This window comes from Anomaloglossus baeobatrachus, chromosome 4 (assembly GCF_048569485.1).
Source record: "Anomaloglossus baeobatrachus isolate aAnoBae1 chromosome 4, aAnoBae1.hap1, whole genome shotgun sequence".
In the NCBI taxonomy this organism is placed as follows: domain Eukaryota; kingdom Metazoa; phylum Chordata; class Amphibia; order Anura; family Aromobatidae; genus Anomaloglossus; species Anomaloglossus baeobatrachus.
In genome coordinates, this window is record NC_134356.1 from 597,148,364 (window position 1) to 597,168,787 (window position 20,424).

Consider the following 20,424-nt stretch of genomic DNA (forward strand, 5'->3'; position numbering starts at 1 on the left):
TGAAATTTCCCATTTATCTAGCTTATAACTGGAAAGGTTAAAGATGTTTTTGGTGTTCTTAGCAGGTTTCAAATCTAAATTAGTCTGATTTCTTTTTTGTTGGAGCCGGCGTCCTGCTCGGACTCCTCTAAAGTGTTTTTTCTTTTTTTCATAGAAACTCTTGGGATGAGGAAATCTGTTATCAGATTTTCCTTGTTGGCTCGGACTGGGGGCAAAAAAGGAACCAGTGGGGTGGCTTTAAGTGTATTGTCAATTGTTATGACCTTATGGGTCATGGAATTATCAATTGAAGATGTACCGGCAGGCTGTGAAGCAGATATCGCCTGCACCCCTGACGATGGAGGGGAATCCTCATAAGTGGATAGATTGAGCAAATCAATAAAATCATTATCCAGTGTACTCTCAGTATTGAATGTTGAAATCTTTAACCTTTGGGACTCAGAAAGGTCTCTCTCCTTTCTGATTTTATCAATCTGGAGCCTGATATTAGCTAAATGTTCCCGTATCTCGTTTGGATCCCTGGGGCTGGGTTCCAAAGAGGGAACATTGGTGTCTTTAGTGACCAGGGGTTTGACAGCTGCACTGGAATTTTGTGCAGTGCCCACCCGTAAAAAAACTTCACTCGCTAACTGGTCAATGGTATCAGGAATTTTCTTATAAGTTTTTTTAGGAAGGGATGAAAATATAGTAACTGATGAATTTACTGCGGCATTAGCAGGATCACGGTCCTTGGGAGGGTCTGATCTGAAGGATTTGTGAAATTTACTGTTGACACAGTTTCTACTATTAGTAGAACTGTGCCTCCTGGGTTTGGGTATTTTAATTGGGTTGGAATTCGTTACAGTACTGGTGGGGGTCTTGGAGACGTGGTCCTGCCTGTCCCTCTGGAGCTTTTTGGATTTACGAATGATGGTATCATGCTCCATTTGGGATAGGCGAGTATTTACGCCAGAATTTAGGTACTTATACTCTGGATGTTAATTGTAACGGATTAAATCCTTATACAAAGCAGAAATTTTATCAATGCATGCCGTGGCTATGCTATCCCTTTTTTTGTATAAACAAAGGAGCATACCTTGCATGCAGTCCATTAGGAGTTTATCCCATTCAGTCGTGAATGATAAGTCCTGGGGGAAAGGTGAGGTATGTTGGATCCTTAAGCCTCTAGGACAAAGTCTCTCATCCATGTAAATGGAGAGGAATCTCACATCGAGGCTGAAATGAAGTTCCTCCTTAAGGGCATCTTCCAAGCAGTGGAATAATTTTCTCATATTAGCTGAGTCCTCCTCAGAAAAAGGTAATGGTGGGTCCACGTCTATATCAAAATCTTCCTGCTGCCCAACAGTACGTTGGATGAGCCTCTCCCTGGAGGATAAGCGGTTGTCGAAGTAATCCATACTGATGATGAATAAATACGTCCAGGCCCCTGCAGCTGCACTCCACTTCAAAGGATTTTTGGTCTCAGGCCAAAAAGCAGTAATAGGAATCAAAAAGCTGTGGAGAGAAAAGCGCACATAGGGTCTTATCTGATAAACAATGCAGGTTTAGAGAATAGGACAGGTGCTCACCTGTAGAAGTTGTGACAGGCACAACTCCTATGAAGGCAACAGTAGAATGTAGAAATTGGTCAAGCAGCAGCCCCGATAATGCAATGGAGAAATATAAAGGTAGATAGAGAAGTCGGGTTCAATACTGCGCTAAAACCATGAAGCCAGACAATATGATGGATTCTTTTCTTTATTTAGGACAGGTCAACGCGTTTCAAAGGCATGTCCGTCTAAATCCACATGAATATGTAGTGTCAGGACGCTAAAAAAACAATCTGCAAAAAACTGCAGGAAATACCTCTGGAGATCATCCAGCAGTAGAAGGTAAAAAAATTTTGTGAGATCCGAAGCATGTGAAAGAGAAAATGGGACGCGCGTGCACAGGGAAACTCCACTGTGTAATGAGAAGTGCTAAAAGAGGTGAAGTAAGTTCAAAGCGTGGGAAAGAGATTTCTGCGCATGCGTGCGCCTGAAGGAGCCGTCAGAGTGGGGTGAAAGGAGTTCATATCTGTTTAGAAACCGAGCAAAAACAAAATTCAGTGAGTGAAAAAGAATTAATCCAATATAAGAAAAAATAAGGAAAACAAAAGAAGGAGATAGTATATAGGGAGTTAATCATATGTAGAGATAAATTTTATACCCGTGAAACAAAGGGCAAACAACAGTGTCTGATGGTATTACATATAAATAAAGAAATAAATACAATTAATATAATAAAAGCAATATCGAACAAATATATAAAATAAAATTCATGAAGATTTAAAAGAAACGCGCTGTAACAAAATAATTAATTATTATATCCACAGCCAACGAGTAATGGGGTATATATAAAACACCAAATGCGACCCCACCTTATGATAAAAAGCTGGGGAGGGGGTTAAGGATTTCTTGATTTAATGGAGAAAAATATTTCGGGTTGAGTAAAAATTTAACCCCTTCACAATTTTTTTCACCCTTTTCTCATTCTTTTTCTTCTCTTCTTCTTCTTCTTTTTCTTTTTCTTCTTCTTTTTTCTCATTTTTCTCTCCTTTTTTTTCTACCCTTTTTTTCTAACTTTTTTTCTACTTCTTCCTGCTTTCTTCCACGTGACGTTCAGTCACTCACCGGCTGACGTCATCTGTGTATACGTGGAGCCTCCCTTTCAGCAGTATATATATGTATCCCCAGGCAGCAACATGTATTATGCTGTTTTTTTCTTGTCCTGATGAAGAAGGCGGACATGCCTTTGAAACGCGTTGACCTGTCCTAAATAAAGAAAAGAATCCATCATATCGTCTGGCTTCATGGTTTTAGCGCAGTATTGAACCCGACTTCTCTATCTACCTTTATATTTCTCCATTGAGATTAGTTTTGACAGTGAAAGTGGAAGGAGGAAAGTGTAGGAGTAGAGCAACTGACTGAGAGCGTCCGGGTGTGTGGCCCGGGCGAGACAGCAAGGTTGGCAGACGGTGGTGACCGTCTGCAGGAGTGGCCTATCGGAGTTTACCGTAAGGACCGTGGATGGGCGGTGGCCCGGCGGTACCAGACCGGTACACAAGGAGAAGCCAGCACCATTGGCAGGGGCTTTTCGGACCCCGGCAAGGCTAGGAGTCGCCGTGAATTTGCCGAATCCGTTAGTGAGGGGGCCCTCCTGGGTTTCCAAACAGTCAAGTCCCGACAGAAGGCAACAGTCCAACCCAGTGAGAGAGACGCCGCTACCGCCAAGGCAACCGTTTCTCAGGGCCAGCGCCTGCGGGCAAAAGGGGCTCCTCCGGCCCATATCCAAGCCGTGGAGCGGGTTACCGGTGGGAACCCATTGGAACCGTCAGAAGTACATAGGTGCAGGGAAAGGCAGTCACCGTCGACTTGCCGGGGAAAAGCAACAGCAGCCGTCCGTGGGACCCGTCTTTTCAGCCGTGTGTTTTACCGAGAACTGTGTTGTCGCGGGCGGAGGAGGGGACGCCGCGCTCTCCCACTGCTCGGGTCCGGCTGCGGCCTGCTGCTGCTCGGTGGCTCGTGCGATGGGCCGGATCCCGGGGACTCTAGCGGCGCTCCTCGCCCGTGAGTGAAAGGGGATTTTTGGGTGTGGGGATTGGTTATTGTCCGTGACGCCACCCACGGTTGTGGTGATTTGTTGACACCACCGCTGCTCTGTATGGGGATCCCGGGAAGGATGGTATGGAGCAGCCAGTTGTTGTGTTGCCCCTCCGTGGGTAGGGGTTGGTGATCCCGGGGCCCAGTGATGAGGTGGGAGATGCAGGGCTTGGTGGGCGCAGGGACGCGGGGGCAGCGCTGTGCCTTGCGGCACTGTGGTACTCACTCAGCCTGAGACGTTGACACAGTTTTCGGTAAAACACACGGCTGGAAAGACGGTTCCCACGGACGGCTGCACTTGCTTTCCCCAGTAGGTGACGGTGATGGTCCCTCTGTCCTGCACCTAAGTTGATGATGGTTGCGATGGGTTCCCACCGGTAACCCGCTCCCCGGATTGGATATGGGCCGGAGGAGTCCTACTTTGCCCGCAGGCTATCACCGCCGTCTGCTGACCTTGCTGTCTCTCAGTCCGGGGCACACACCCGGACCAGCTTCAGGCTTTACTACTGTCACTTCAGCTTCTCTCTTTAGCTCCACTACTACTTCCTTCTACTTTCAACTCTAACTTGAACTCCACTCTTTACTCCTTCCACTTCCTCCTCCAAACTCTATCTTCCTGGTTCCTCCCGCCTCCAGGGCTGTGTACTCCTCGTTGGGCGGAGCCAACCGCCTGGCCCACCCCCTGGTGTGAACATCAGCCCCTGGAGGAAGGCAACAAGGATTTTGGTAGCTTGGGTGTTCCTAACTGGGGTGTAGGGTGTGGTGGTGTGATGACCTGTGACCCCTGGCTTGCCCAGGGCGTCACATTCCCCCTTAGCAAAATGCAGACCGTCCGCGGGCTGCCCGTCCAACACCGGTTTTATTTTCTGTAAAATATATAAAAAGGTAAAATGGTAACATAATACAAATTATAACATCATCCCACAACGGGAGGCACATTTCTTAAACGTTGCAAACGGTTTACGGTTACGGTCTCCGCTCTCTCCCACCCAAGCAACCTGGCCCTGATGCTGCCCCTAAAACCCAGGCAGCACCCCTTGACCCAAGTCCAGCACAAGTTACCCGAGCGGGATCTGTCCTTCCCCTCCAGAGGGTAGCCACCGGTTCCTGTGGTGGCTGGGCCCCAGCCTGCTCTGCTGAGGGTCCCCCCTCCAACCTGCCTCTCCGGAGGCGGCAACTGCGGAAACGGTAACGGTAAAACAACTTATTTACAAGCCACTAACGTCTGTGGTTGCCCTGCAAGTTCACGGGCTTGTCCATAGGAGTTCCTATGCATAACTTTTTTAAACGGTCCCCACGGGGACAACGGTGCCGGCAACGGCCGTTTTTTTTTTAATCACGGTAGAATCAGATGACGTTTCGGTAATCATTTTCTTATCATTTTCCAACTTTTTCCAAACAAACTTGTAAACATGCTGACTGGTGGTCCCAACGGGGACTGCTGCAGCGGGCATCCGCTGCCCTTACTCCGAGTCCTCAACATCACCTGAGGGAGGGGGCGCGGCGCTCACTCGGGACTCCTGGCTGCCCCTTAGTTTAGCGTCCAGCGCAAACCACCCCCTCTTCCCACAGTGCCGGGTGTACTGCACAATGTCGCCCGGCATTAGGTTACGGCCGGGATGCTCCTCAGGCAGGTGGGCATTCACATCCCGCCGGGCTACAAACACTTCGGCCTCCAGGCCCGGTTCATATATAAACCCATAGCCCCGGCGGACATCAAACCGCCTCACCTGCCCTTCGTACAGCGGGCCCCGGACACGGAACGTTGCTTGACGGAGGCTCTCTTTCTCTCTAATTGCTCGGGCCACCAGCTCCGCCTTCTTCCTCTCTCTCTCACCGATCTCCAGGCCCAGCGGTACCGGCTCCCTGTCCCAATACGGCGCTGCTGCGAGCTCCGGCGCATGGGTCGGGCCCCGCGGGACATTCTGGACGTTGCCCACTGTCAGAGATCTGGGCGGCAAGTCCCGCGGCGTCTTGGCCTTAGGCGCCGCCTTGCAGCGACAACCCAGAGCTACCTCAGCCGAGGTGTGGGGGATGGGCACAGGGGCTTTCCGCAGCTGGGCCTCCGGCTCGGAACGGTTCATCAGCTCCGGCTCGGGGACTTTCTCTGGAGACGCCTCCGGTGCGGTTTTCGGAGCCTTCCAAGGCAGCACCTCCGGTCGACTACGGACTCCGGCTGCAGGTCGGCCCGCCTGGGCGGGCATGCTGGGTAGTGCTACCGGTTGCGGTGGTAGCAGGCCTAGTGGCGGGGTCACGGCTTTCGAGACGGGTGGCGAGGGAGGCAGCGGGGGGAGAGGGCTTGGACCGGGTCCCGCAGCCGCGATGACCGGCCCTTCCAGGGCATCGGGGCGTGGGTCACTCACCCTCCCTTCCTCCGCCTCCTCCTCGCGTCTCCGCACGGCTGCTATAACGTCCGCCATGTCGGTCTCCCACTCCTCCATGAGGAGCTGCATCCTGACCTGCAGCCGTTGGTAGAGCTGCGCGGTCCGGATCTCCACCCACGCCGCGGTTACAGGCGTGGGGGCTACGGTGTCGCGGGACGGCATCCACATGCTGCTGGCGGCTTTTCCCAGGAACAAGATGTCTGCAGAGTCCTGGCGTCCCTGCTTTTATAGCTGCGCTCACATGCAGCCAGCCGCCATCGCGTCCCCTTTAGCTTCTTTCCTGCCCCTCCTCTCTTGGGGCGGGGTTTCTGGCCTTCGCGCCTCTGCTACTCGAGAAGACGCTCGAGCGGGAACTTTTCGCGCCAAAGATGGCGACTTCTGAAATTTTTCAGCCGGATACCTCCGGCGGTCACAAGGCGCACCTTTACCCAACGGCAGAGCAGTAAGATCCTGTTCGTGACGCCAAGTTGTCGCGGGCGGAGGAGGGGACGCCGCGCTCTCCCACTGCTCGGGTCCGGCTGCCGCGGCTGCTGCGGCCTGCTGCTGCTCGGTGGCTCGATCGTTGGGCCGGATCCCGGGGACTCTAGCGGCGCTCCTCGCCCATGAGTGAAAGGGGATTTTTGGGTGTGGGGATTGGTTATTGTCCGTGACGCCACCCACGGTTGTGGTGATTTGTTGACACCACCGCTGCTCTGTATGGGGATCCCGGGAAGCATGGTATGGAGCAGCCAGTTGTTGTCTTGCCCCTCCGTGGGTAGGGGTTGGTGATCCCGGGGCCCAGTGATGAGGTGGGAGATGAAGGGCTTGGTGGGCGCAGGGACGCGGGGGCAGCGCTGTGCCTTGCGGCACTGTGGTACTCACTCAGCCTGAGACGTTGACACAGTTTTCGGTAAAACACACGGCTGGAAAGACGGTTCCCACAGACGGGTGCACTTGCTTTCCCCAGTAGGTGACGGTGACGGTCCCTCTGTCCTGCACCTAAGTTGATGATGGTTGCGATGGGTTCCCACCGGTAACCCGCTCCCCGGCTTGGATATGGGCCGGAGGAGTCCTACTTTGCCCGCAGGCGCTGGCCCTGAGAAACTGGTGCCCTGGCGGTGGCGGTGTCTCTCCGTTACGGTTGGACTGTTGCCTTCAATCGGGACTTGGTTGTTTGGAGACAGACGTCCTCTTCACTGACGGATTTGGCAAATTATGGCGACTCCTAGTCTTGCCGGGATGCGAAAGGCCCCTGCCCTGGTGCTGACTGTTCTTCGTATACTGCTTCAGACTGCCGGGCCACTACCCGTCCGCGGTCCTTCCAGCAACCTCCGAGCAGTCACCCCTGCAAACTATCACCGCCGTCTGCTGACCTTGCTGTCTCTCAGTCCGGGGCACACACCCGGACCAGCTTCAGGCTTTACTACTGTCCCTTCAGCTTCTCTCTTTAGCTCCACTACTACTTCCTTCTACTTTCAACTCTAACTTGAACTCCACTCTTTACTCCTTCCACTTCCTCCTCCAAACTCTATCTGCCTCGTTCCTCCCGCCTCCAGGGCTGTGTACTCCTCGGTGGGCGGAGCCAACCGCCTGGCCCACCCCCTGGTGTGAACATCAGCCCCTGGAGGAAGGCAACAAGGATTTTGGTAGCTTGGGTGTTCCTAACTGGGGTGTAGGGTGTGGTGGTGTGATGACCTGTGACCCCTGGCTTGCCCAGGGCGTCACAGTGTCATCGTCTCAGGCTGAGTGAGTACCACCGTGCCGTGCGGCACAGCGCTGCCCCTGCGACCCTGCACCTCACCAGGCCCCGCAACCCGCCTGCCATTATCCATCCCTACCCCATCACCGGGCCCCGGGACAACCAGCCCCCTACCCATGGAGGGGAGAACTAACAACTCAGCTGCTCCCTGTCACCGCTCCCGGGATCCCCGTACAGAGCAGCGGTGGTGTCACCTAAATCACCACAACCGTGGGTGGCGTCACGGACAATAACAATCAACCCCCCCACAGTCAAATCCCCCTTTTCACTCACGGGCGAGGAGCGCCGCTCGAGTCCCCGGGATCCGGCCCACCGCTTGAGCCACCACCGAGCAGCAGCAGCAGCGGCCGGACCCGAGCAGTGGGAGAGCGCAGCGTCCCCTCCTCCGCCCGCGACACTCTCGGGGTCCAGAAGTGTAAGTGTCAGTTTTGCTAAAGTTTTGCTAATGGACAACACATGGATGTTTTAATATGTTCATGTGAATAAGCTCTAAGTCAGATGTTTTATGTGCCATTTCCACACCGCTTACGTACTACGAAGTGATTTTGACCATTGTAAAACTCCGGCTATCAGTGTCTTGGACTACCTACCAATGACTACTTATTTTACTTGGGGCCTTTTGGCATACAATACCCAAAGAGGTCTGCAACCTTGATTTCTATCCATATCAGTAATAGATGAACATAGATCAGCTAGCAGAAGTGGCTACAAAGCTCCAGTGAGCTCTTTCATTGTTTGCAACACACATTCCCATAGATTTTGTTGAGGCTGTGTGTGATTGGGAAAAAAAACCCCTATGGTTTTGCCATATTTTACATGCTAGCTTAGCTATACATTCCAAAATGTTTTTAATCTTGAGGAACATTTTCTCAATTTGCATATTGGAAGAGGCAATGCTATTACGCATATACTTTTAGTTCAAAGTAAACCATTACAGGGTTTGTCCCAGTTCAGTGATTCATATAACTCCCAAGTTATGGAAACCTTGTAGTTTGCTGTACTGGGTTGTACTCCATCAGCGGCCACTGATTGTTTTACAACGTGTGTGGCATCCAGGGGGCAGGGGGGTTCAGGTCTGCTCTTGTACCTGTTACTCATCACCGGGCCGGTGTGGAGGGTCTGGGATGTCACAGGTGGCCTGCCCGGTTTCGTGCCCCGAGGTGTCCACAATAAAAGGGGATAGGAGGTGAAGAATTTGTGACGCCACCTGCAGTACGCGGCCAGGCATTAGCCGCCGCTGCTGACGCTGTCCTCCGAGGCGGATGGTAGTAGCAGCAAAGATGGTTTCGCTCACCACTGGTGGAGCGGGCCCCAGGGAGGATGATGAGAGGAGTAGTGGTGTATTGGGGTGCAGGATTGAGGGCGCCGACAGTACCCAGATGACACAGACTGGTAGTTTCCTTTGCCTATAATGGTAACAGGTTGCAGTCCCGATGTTACCATGGTCTAGTCAGCCTGGTAGCAAGGAGGAATGTTTCTTTGACAGGTACGTTGTAGGCTTTCCTTTATGCCCTTTGGAAGTCGGATCCCTGTGGCTTTGGTTTATCCAGTTGTCAGTGTCAGCTTAATGGACTGAGTGAGTACGCAAGTGACCCCATTGCTCCGAACGGCGCTCTCCCACCATCACCGAGCCCCGGGGTATCCCCCTACCCGTGTAGGGTCATAACACTTAACACTTGGCTTCCCCATTCCATCATCCCCGGGTACTCCCAACTGCAGCGGTGGTACTCCTAATTACCACATACCACGGGTGGCGTTACAAACTCTATAATCTCCCTTGTAAATACCCCCCCTTCATTTTAGTGGCAGCACGATCCCCGGGTCCGGAGACCCTCGAGCCACCAAGCACCCGTATCCGAGCAGCTCGGCACGGGGGCGGCACACAAGCATCGCGACGAGGGTGGACCTTCCCCTGTCAGCCGCTACTCAAAGGCAGCGCGCTGGCCAATCAGAGGCAAGCGGCTCCTGCCTTGGTTAACAAGCACACTCATAGAATGGATTGTTCTCGTTAACCAAGGTTCCACTGTATCATGCAAGCAATGGGAGACCTGGTATAGACTTTGGTAAACAGTCGCGTAACTTGATCATGATCATGGGCCCCAATGTAAAAGCTTCAACAGGGCCTCCGATTATTGCTAGTCTTTAATAGTATTGGTCTTTTCATATAAGCAAAACGGACTGCCATCTGGTCCACATGCAAAGCTCCCTCATTAATTGTGCGCAGCGTGCATTTGAGTAGACAGAGAAGGGGGGTAGTTACATTGATTATAGTGTCATAGCCACTCTCCATCTTGGTCGATTCCTCAAAGTTTGTAGAATCTCAAAGTTGTCAGACATCCATGCACATCTGTTCGTTCTTACGTGTACACATTGACCAGAATAGCAACGTGCAAGTTGTAGCTGGTATTCAATGCAGCTGCTCACAAAGCGTTGCTAACATGGGTAATGTGGCACTAATGCATGTGTGAAAATTAAAGGACCCGGTCCCATTCCCGGTTATTAAAAATGTTTTATGTTGACAACGTTCAAGTATAATGCCTCCCGTCAAGGGATGAAACAAAAGCTTTCGTAATTGTAAATATGTTAGTATACTTGTATACATGTTCTCTTTTATCTTTTGCAGTTCAGAAAAATAAACGGTGGTGGTCGGACAGCCCGCAGACGGTCTGTAGTTAACCAAGGGGGAGTGTGATGCCCTGGACTAGCCAGGTAGACACAGATAGTGCCCCGCACAACACCAATCCCCTAAAAAGGTGTCATCAGCCAACCATTAAACCCTAGTCACCTCTCTCAGTGCTTGATGGACACACCAGTGGGTGGAGCCAGGCGGTTGGTCACTCCCACCAAGGAGTTCAGGGAGCCTGAGTCAGGAAACACAGAGCAGTTTAGTCTGGGAGTTTGAGAGTGCAGTAGAGGAGGTCAGGCCGGTGTGACAGGCCTGTGACAGACTGACAGGTGCCAGGGTTGGAGCCCGGGCACCTTTGGCTAGGAGGCAAGTGGTGGCCTCAGCCTGCAGGAGCCGGGAAGATGGCTTGGTGGAACCGTGGTGGACCGGGACAGGGTAGTGGCCTGCCGGTACCGACCCGGGGAACCGACTCGGAAACCGGAGCAAAAATGGGGGTACTCAGACCCTGACACGAGGTCCAGAAGCCACTGGACCGAGTTAATTAACTGATTGCGGTCTGGACTATAGGTCCTTTCCCACCCAAAGTCCTGACTGAAGACAACAGCCCAACGAGGGGGATAGAAAGCCACCGCACAGGCAGAGAGATCCCACGGGCCAGCGTCTGCGGGCAAAAGGGCTCTTCCGACATCCACGAAGCCGGGGAGCGGACACCCGTCGCTGAAGCGCAGGCAGTCCACAGATACACAACACGGTGCAGGAAAAAGGCAGAGACCACCAACCGGGTGTGGGACCAGACTGCAGCCGGCTGCAGGCACCGACCACCATCATCTTGGTTTACCAGAAACTCGAGTGTTTCATTCCAATAGTGAGTACACCAGTGGCCTCCGGCCGCCCATCTCCCTGCACCACCAAAGCTTCCCCAACGGGTCCCGGGGCCACCATCCCTGCCCACGGAGGGGTTAACGACTTGCTGGATACCATCTCGCCTGGGTGCCCTATAACTGCAGCCGTGGTGCCTACCTTCACCACATCCCGTGGGTGGCGTCACGAACTCAAACACGGCTCCGGCCGTACACCTACGTCCCCCTAAAAAGCGCCAGCCCCCCTTTCAGATCGAAGTGGACCACTGGGCCCCCGGATCCGGAGACGCTCGAGCCACCCATCAGCAAGCCCGGATCCGAGCAGCTCGGTTGCAGCCGAGCCCGGGGCAGTACACATGGTCACGTCGCACACCAGTTAGTGAGCTGGCACTTGCAAGCGCTGCTGCAGTACTGCCAGACCAGTGGCAGCTGTAGTTGACTTGCAGAAATAAGCACACATACAGTGTACCTTCACAAGTAGCTCCAGCAAATCTGGATAGGTTTTTAGAAAGCACTGAACCACTAAGTTGAGCACATTGGCAAGGCATAGTATGTGTGCGAGCTTGCCAAGCTTCAGAGCCACCACCAGGTTACGACTATTATCACACACAACCATGCCTGGTTGTAGGTTCAGCAGCCACAAATCTGTCTGGGCTGTTAGACCTTGTTAGACCTTTCAACAACTCTGTGGCGGTGTGCTGTCTGTCACCTAAAGAAATTAGTTTCAGCAGAGCCGTTTGCTGCTTCACCGGGGCTGTGCTACAATGCTTTCAGCTTGTGACTGGTATGTACGACATACTCCAAGATGATAGTTCAGAAATAGAGGAGGAGAGGATGCATGGTAGCACAAGGCATACATAAAACTAAACATTTACCCAAAATTAAATAATGACACATAGGCAGTGTGTGGATGAAAAGTGGCCGTGATGGTTTATTAAGAGTTACCAATAAATTATAATTAATTCCAAGTATACCAATCAAATTGTAGAAAAATTCATTAAACAGACACATATAATAATAGTCCATTATAAAACAAACTAAAAACTTCAACCAAATCCACCCAGAAGACCTGGGTGATTTTTCCCTCTAATAAAACATCACGACGAAAAATACCATACAAAGGGGCGGGCGGGTGGGTGTTTCTTCAGTCTTCATCAGCTGGACTGACAGCTGACTGCTCTGACAGCCTTAAATACTCTTTATTCCCGCACACATTTTCAAATAACCTATCAAATTGCAGAAAAAGAGCGCGCAACAGCTGGAATAAACCAGTTCGCACCAGCTGTTCGCATTACCTCATACCGCCTGTAAACATTCAAAAACATTAACTCTTTATTAACCACCTTGTAACAAAAATTGTCTTATGATGCCTGTGCGACCATGGCAAACCCCGCTAATTGCTATAGGGTTTTTTTTCAGGAACCAATGTAGGAGGTAGAAGAAACCCTGATGGAACTAGGGCCTGCAATCCTCAGCACTGGTAGTACATGTGCCGTCCCAAAGTCAGAGTCTGTCACAACCTCCATAATGTTCACCTAGTGTGCCATGAAGAAAATGTAGTGTCCCTGGCCGCAAGCAATTTTCCACATGTCGGTCATTAAGTTCCCAGTAACTGGATTGGTCAGGGCACAGGTGATGTTATGGGACATATAACAAGGAGGTGGAACAAGATTCTACACGTGAACAACTGGCTACGTCGATGGTGCCGTCAACAAGGATTCGGATTTTTGGATCACGGAGTGAATTACCTGTATGATGGACTACTTGCTAAAGATGGACTGCACCTTACCAAGAGTGGAAAACACATTCGGAAATCGCCTTGCTACGCTCATCAAGAGAGCTTTAAACTAGAACAGCATGGGAAGGGAAGAAAAAGTCCAGGGAATGCCATACAGGTGACAAATACTATTGAAAACTCTGCTGTTAGAAATGGAAGGAAGCACTAAGACAAAAAAAATCTGAATAATGAAAATATGGGGGAATGTTAAAACAATCACAAACTAAACTGTTTTTATACAAATGCATAGAACATGGGCAACAAACAAGGAGAATTGGAGTTACTAACTCAGGAAAAGAAATATGATGTCATTGGCATCACTGAAACTTGGTGGAACGATACAAATGATTGGAATACAAGGCTAGAAGGATACAACTTATTTGCAAGAAACAGACATAATAAACGAGGAGGAGGTGTCGCATTGTATGTTAGAAAATCTTATATCTCCACAGAGATTGAAACTTCAGAGACTGGGAGTTCTGTGGAAGTTGTTTGGGTAAGACTACAAGGAGAAAACAAGGGAAAGAACACCATTGTAGGCGTGTACTACAGGCCGCCTCAACAAGCGGAGGATAGGGATAAACTCTTTATATATCAGATGACCAACTTCTCAAAAAAATATGATGTTGTGATCAAGGGAAATTTCAACTATCCAGACATTTGTTGGGAATCTCTCTCAGGCAAAAGTAACAGTTCCAACAAATTCTTATCCTCTGTTGCTGACAACTTTATCTTCCAAAAGGTAGAGGAGAAAACAAGTGGATCTGCTACCTTGGATCTAATCCTTACAAACAGGGAGTAAATGGTTGAGAAGGTAAGGGTGGCTGGGGCCCTGGGAAGCAGTGACCATGCTATCATAGAGTTTTGGATAACTAGAGGAGGAAGACCAGTGAAAACTCAGACTTCAAGGCTGGATTTCAGAAAGACCGATTTTAAGGGACTCAGTAAGAGGATAGCAGGGATTCAATTGCCTTATGTCCTTAAGGACAGAAATGTCCAGGAAGGATGGGACATCTTGGAAAATGAAATTCTCAAAGCACAATCATTAACAATCCCTAAAAGAGGGAAAAATAAGAAGCATTTCAGGAAATCAGGCTGGATGAACACAGAACTTAAACACATGCTAAAAAGGAAGAAAGAAATGTTTATTAAATGGAAAGCGGTATGCATATCTAAAGAAGAATATAACACAGTCTTCAAAACCTGCAGGGCACACATCAGATTAGCCAAAGCTGATAATGAAATAAGGCTTGCAAGAGATGTCAAAGGCAATAAAAAAGGATTTTGGAGTTATGTAAAAAATGAAAGAAAAGTCAAAGATCTTATAGGAATTTTACAGGATGAAAATGGTGAAGTTGTAAAAAAAGGAAGTTGAGAAGGCCAAACTTTTAAATTGTTATTTTGCATCTGTTTTCTCTGACAAAGTAAATGTAAAATCAACCTGTCTTCACCATTCTATTGTAGGATTCGAAGAATCCAGGCCATCAATAACCAAAGAGATAGTGATAGAATACTTAGCTAACATTAATGAATTCAAGTCCCCAGGTCCAGATGAATTACACCCTAGAGTACTGAAGGAGATGGCAGAGGAAATATTAGAACCACTCTTCCTAATTTTTGAAAATTCTTGGAGAACAGAAGTTCCAGAAGGTTGGAGAAGAGCAACTGTTGTTCCTATCTTCAAAAAGGGGAACAAGGTGGACCCAGGGAACTACAGGCCTGTGAGCCCGACTTCCATACCAGGAAAGATCTTTAAAAAAATTATTAAACAACATTTATGCAAGTACCTGGATGAGAATGAAGTGATTAACCAGAGCCAGCATGGGTTTGTAACTAATAAGTCATGTCAGACTAACTTAATTTCCTTCTATGACAAAATCGCTGACTGGGTGGATCAGGGAAATGCAGTAGATACAGTATATCTTGACTTCAGCAAAGCATTTGACAAAGTATCTCATACAATCCTTATTGAAAAAATGACCAAGTGTGGAATGGACAAGGCAACTGTTAGATGGATTCGTAACTGGCTTAGTGATCAGAGCAAAGAGTGGTCATAAATGGCTGCACATCAAGTTGGAAGACTGTCTCAAGTGGGGTACCACAGGGCTCTGTCCTGGGCCCCGTGTTGTTCAACATCTTAATCAATGATTTAGATGAAGGAATTAAGGGTAAACTGATTAAATTTGCTGATGACACAAAGCTAGGAGAGGAGGAATAGCTAATACTAGAGAAGAGAGAGAGGATTCAACAACATCTAAACAAGCTGGAACAATGGGCAGCAACTAATAGAATGGTTTTTAACAGTGAGAAATGTAAAGTCATACATCTTGGCAAGAATTATGAAAAGAGCATATACAGCATGGGAGGAACAGAGCTATCCAACAGCATGTGTGAAAAATACTTAGGTATACTAATAGTTCACAGACTGAACATGAGTCAACAGTGTGATGCAGCAGCAAAAGAGGCAAACACCATTCTAGGATATATTAACAGAAGCATACACCGTGCAAAGAATTATTAGGCAAGTTGTATTTTAGAGGATTTTTTTTATTATTGATCAACAAATATGTTCTCAATCAACCCAAAAGACTCATGAATATCAAAGCTTAATATTTTTGGAAGTTGGACTGGATTTTTTAGATTTCGCTACCTTAGGAGGATATCTGTTTGTGCAGGTAACTATTACTGTGCAGAATTATTAAGCAACTTAATAAAAACCAAATATATTCCCATCTCACTTGTTTATTTTCACCAGGTAAACCAATATAACTGCACAAAATTTAGAAATAATCATTTATGACATGCAAAAACAAAACCCAAAAACAATTGGTGCCCAATATAGCCACCTGCTTATCATCCTTCCTTTCCAATCTATGCTGCTGAACCGGAAGCAATGTAAACACATCAATAAAATCCCCATTCCAAATCTTTTCCTTAATAGAGGCGCTCAAGTGAAAACCCAGAGGTGATAATTCACAAGTAAGAGCCTCCTTAAGGAAAGAATCAGAAACCGAAACCCTATTACTACCTGAACCATTTGACAAAGGCAAATTAAAATTACTATTTTTAAAAACATCCAGCAATGTACTGACTACAACCTCCTTTACATCATTGGGGGAAATGTTATGCACAGGGAAAGGGGTAGAAGATGTCTCACCCCTTGCGGCGTCCTGCCGACGAGAGCCTCCTCCAGATCCATCGTCGCTGAAGCCAGCGCTGGCAACATAGGGATCATCTTCCGGGCAACTCTGGACTCCAGCCTCCTCTTCATGCCCTGTCTCTGAAGCGGGAATGTCGCCGACCCAGGCCCTGAGCGCCGCCGCTGCCCTAGAATTGCTCTTTTGCACGGGCAGCGGCTGAACACTCCGGCCTCTGCTGCGACCCCGCTCCCTGGGCGCCGCCATCTTCTTCCGGCTGCTCAGATCAGGTGACCCGCCGCGACATCCTGTTGACCCGACGCCAGACTCCTTCTGATGACGTTGCCGATCTCGCGATGGCGCCCTGCGAGCTCCGGACACCGGCGTCTTCTTCCGCTCCGACCCTTTACTCCTCGCTGACGCTGCCGGCGGTGAGTAGATTTCTCTCCTCTTCCTTTTTCTCCTCAGGTTCTTCTCCACCGCCGCCGCCGCCGCTTCAGGTTCAGCTCCGGACCGCATATCTTCTCCATGCCGCTCCTCCCGCGTAGCCACCGCTTCTTCACTTGCTTGCAGTGGTGGCGAACTGGCCGCCGCCAGGCAGGATCTCAGCCATTCTTCTCCGCCCCGCTCGCCGGCTTGCCTCAGCAGCTGTTCAAGAAGATCGTTCATGTTTCTTCAGTCTTCATCAGCTGGACTGACAGCTGACTGCTCTGACAGCCTTAAATACTCTTTATTCCCGCACAAATTTTCAAATAACCTATCAAATTGCAGAAAAAGAGCGCGCAACAGCTGGAATAAACCAGTTCGCACCAGCTGTTCGCATTACCTCATACCGCCTGTAAACATTCAAAAACATTAACTCTTTATTAACCACCTTGTAACAAAAATTGTCTTATGATGCCTGTGCGACCATGGCAAACCCCGCTAATTGCTATAGGGTTTTTTTTCAGGAACCAATGTAGGAGGTAGAAGAAACCCTGATGGAACTAGGGCCTGCAATCCTCAGCACTGGTAGTACATGTGCCGTCCCAAAGTCAGAGTCTGTCACAGCCTCCATAATGTTCACCTAGTGTGCCATGAAGAAAATGTAGTGTCCCTGGCCGCAAGCAATTTTCCACATGTCGGTCATTAAGTTCCCAGTAACTGGATTGGTCAGGGCACAGGTGATGTTATGGGACATATAACAAGGAGGTGGAACAAGATTCTACACGTGAACAACTGGCTACGTCGATGGTGCCGTCAACAAGGATTCGGATTTTTGGATCACGGAGTGAATTACCTGTATTATGGACTACTTGCTAAAGATGGACTGCACCTTACCAAGAGTGGAAAACACATTCGGAAATCGCCTTGCTACGCTCATCAAGAGAGCTTTAAACTAGAACAGCATGGGAAGGGAAGAAAAAGTCCAGGGAATGCCATACAGGTGACAAATACTATTGAAAACTCTGCTGTTAGAAATGGAAGGAAGCACTAAGACAAAAAAAATCTGAATAATGAAAATATGGGGGAATGTTAAAACAATCACAAACTAAACTGTTTTTATACAAATGCATAGAACATGGGCAACAAACAAGGAGAATTGGAGTTACTAACTCAGGAAAAGAAATATGATGTCATTGGCATCACTGAAACTTGGTGGAACGATACAAATGATTGGAATACAAGGCTAGAAGGATACAACTTATTTGCAAGAAACAGACATAATAAACGAGGAGGAGGTGTCGCATTGTATGTTAGAAAATCTTATATCTCCACAGAGATTGAAACTTCAGAGACTGGGAGTTCTGTGGAAGTTGTTTGGGTAAGACTACAAGGAGAAAACAAGGGAAAGAACACCATTGTAGGCGTGTACTACAGGCCGCCTCAACAAGCGGAGGATAGGGATAAACTCTTTATATATCAGATGACCAACTTCTCAAAAAAATATGATGTTGTGATCAAGGGAAATTTCAACTATCCAGACATTTGTTGGGAATCTCTCTCAGGCAAAAGTAACAGTTCCAACAAATTCTTATCCTCTGTTGCTGACAACTTTATCTTCCAAAAGGTAGAGGAGAAAACAAGTGGATCTGCTACCTTGGATCTAATCCTTACAAACAGGGAGTAAATGGTTGAGAAGGTAAGGGTGGCTGGGGCCCTGGGAAGCAGTGACCATGCTATCATAGAGTTTTGGATAACTAGAGGAGGAAGACCAGTGAAAACTCAGACTTCAAGGCTGGATTTCAGAAAGACCGATTTTAAGGGACTCAGTAAGAGGATAGCAGGGATTCAATTGCCTTATGTCCTTAAGGACAGAAATGTCCAGGAAGGATGGGACATCTTGGAAAATGAAATTCTCAAAGCACAATCATTAACAATCCCTAAAAGAGGGAAAAATAAGAAGCATTTCAGGAAATCAGGCTGGATGAACACAGAACTTAAACACATGCTAAAAAGGAAGAAAGAAATGTTTATTAAATGGAAAGCGGTATGCATATCTAAAGAAGAATATAACACAGTCTTCAAAACCTGCAGGGCACACATCAGATTAGCCAAAGCTGATAATGAAATAAGGCTTGCAAGAGATGTCAAAGGCAATAAAAAAGGATTTTGGAGTTATGTAAAAAATGAAAGAAAAGTCAAAGATCTTATAGGAATTTTACAGGATGAAAATGGTGAAGTTGTAAAAAAAGGAAGTTGAGAAGGCCAAACTTTTAAATTGTTATTTTGCATCTGTTTTCTCTGACAAAGTAAATGTAAAATCAACCTGTCTTCACCATTCTATTGTAGGATTCGAAGAATCCAGGCCATCAATAACCAAAGAGATAGTGATAGAATACTTAGCTAACATTAATGAATTCAAGTCCCCAGGTCCAGATGAATTACACCCTAGAGTACTGAAGGAGATGGCAGAGGAAATATTAGAACCACTCTTCCTAATTTTTGAAAATTCTTGGAGAACAGAAGTTCCAGAAGGTTGGAGAAGAGCAACTGTTGTTCCTATCTTCAAAAAGGGGAACAAGGTGGACCCAGGGAACTACAGGCCTGTGAGCCTGACTTCCATACCAGGAAAGATCTTTAAAAAAATTATTAAACAACATTTATGCAAGTACCTGGATGAGAATGAAGTGATTAACCAGAGCCAGCATGGGTTTGTAACTAATAAGTCATGTCAGACTAACTTAATTTCCTTCTATGACAAAATCGCTGACTGGGTGGATCAGGGAAATGCAGTAGATACAGTATATCTTGACTTCAGCAAAGCATTTGACAAAGTATCTCATACAATCCTTATTGAAAAAATGACCAAGTGTGGAATGGACAAGGCAACTGTTAGATGGATTCGTAACTGGCTTAGTGATCAGAGCAAAGAGTGGTCATAAATGGCTGCACATCAAGTTGGAAGACTGTCTCAAGTGGGGTACCACAGGGCTCTGTCCTGGGCCCCGTGTTGTTCAACATCTTAATCAATGATTTAGATGAAGGAATTAAGGGTAAACTGATTAAATTTGCTGATGACACAAAGCTAGGAGAGGAGGAATAGCTAATACTAGAGAAGAGAGAGAGGATTCAACAACATCTAAACAAGCTGGAACAATGGGCAGCAACTAATAGAATGGTTTTTAACAGTGAGAAATGTAAAGTCATACATCTTGGCAAGAATTATGAAAAGAGCATATACAGCATGGGAGGAACAGAGCTATCCAACAGCATGTGTGAAAAATACTTAGGTATACTAATAGTTCACAGACTGAACATGAGTCAACAGTGTGATGCAGCAGCAAAAGAGGCAAACACCATTCTAGGATATATTAACAGAAGCATACACCTTGCAAAGAATTATTAGGCAAGTTGTATTTTAGAGGATTTTTTTATTATTGATCAACAAATATGTTCTCAATCAACCCAAAAGACTCATGAATATCAAAGCTTAATATTTTTGGAAGTTGGACTGGATTTTTTAGATTTCGCTACCTTAGGAGGATATCTGTTTGTGCAGGTAACTATTACTGTGCAGAATTATTAAGCAACTTAATAAAAACCAAATATATTCCCATCTCACTTGTTTATTTTCACCAGGTAAACCAATATAACTGCACAAAATTTAGAAATAATCATTTATGACATGCAAAAACAAAACCCAAAAACAATTGGTGCCCAATATAGCCACCTTTCTTTATGATGACACTCAACAGCCTACCATCCATAGATTCTGTCAGTTGCTTGATCTGTTTATGATCAACACTGCATGCAGCAGCCACCACAGCCTCCCAGACATTGTTCCGAGAGGTGTACTGTT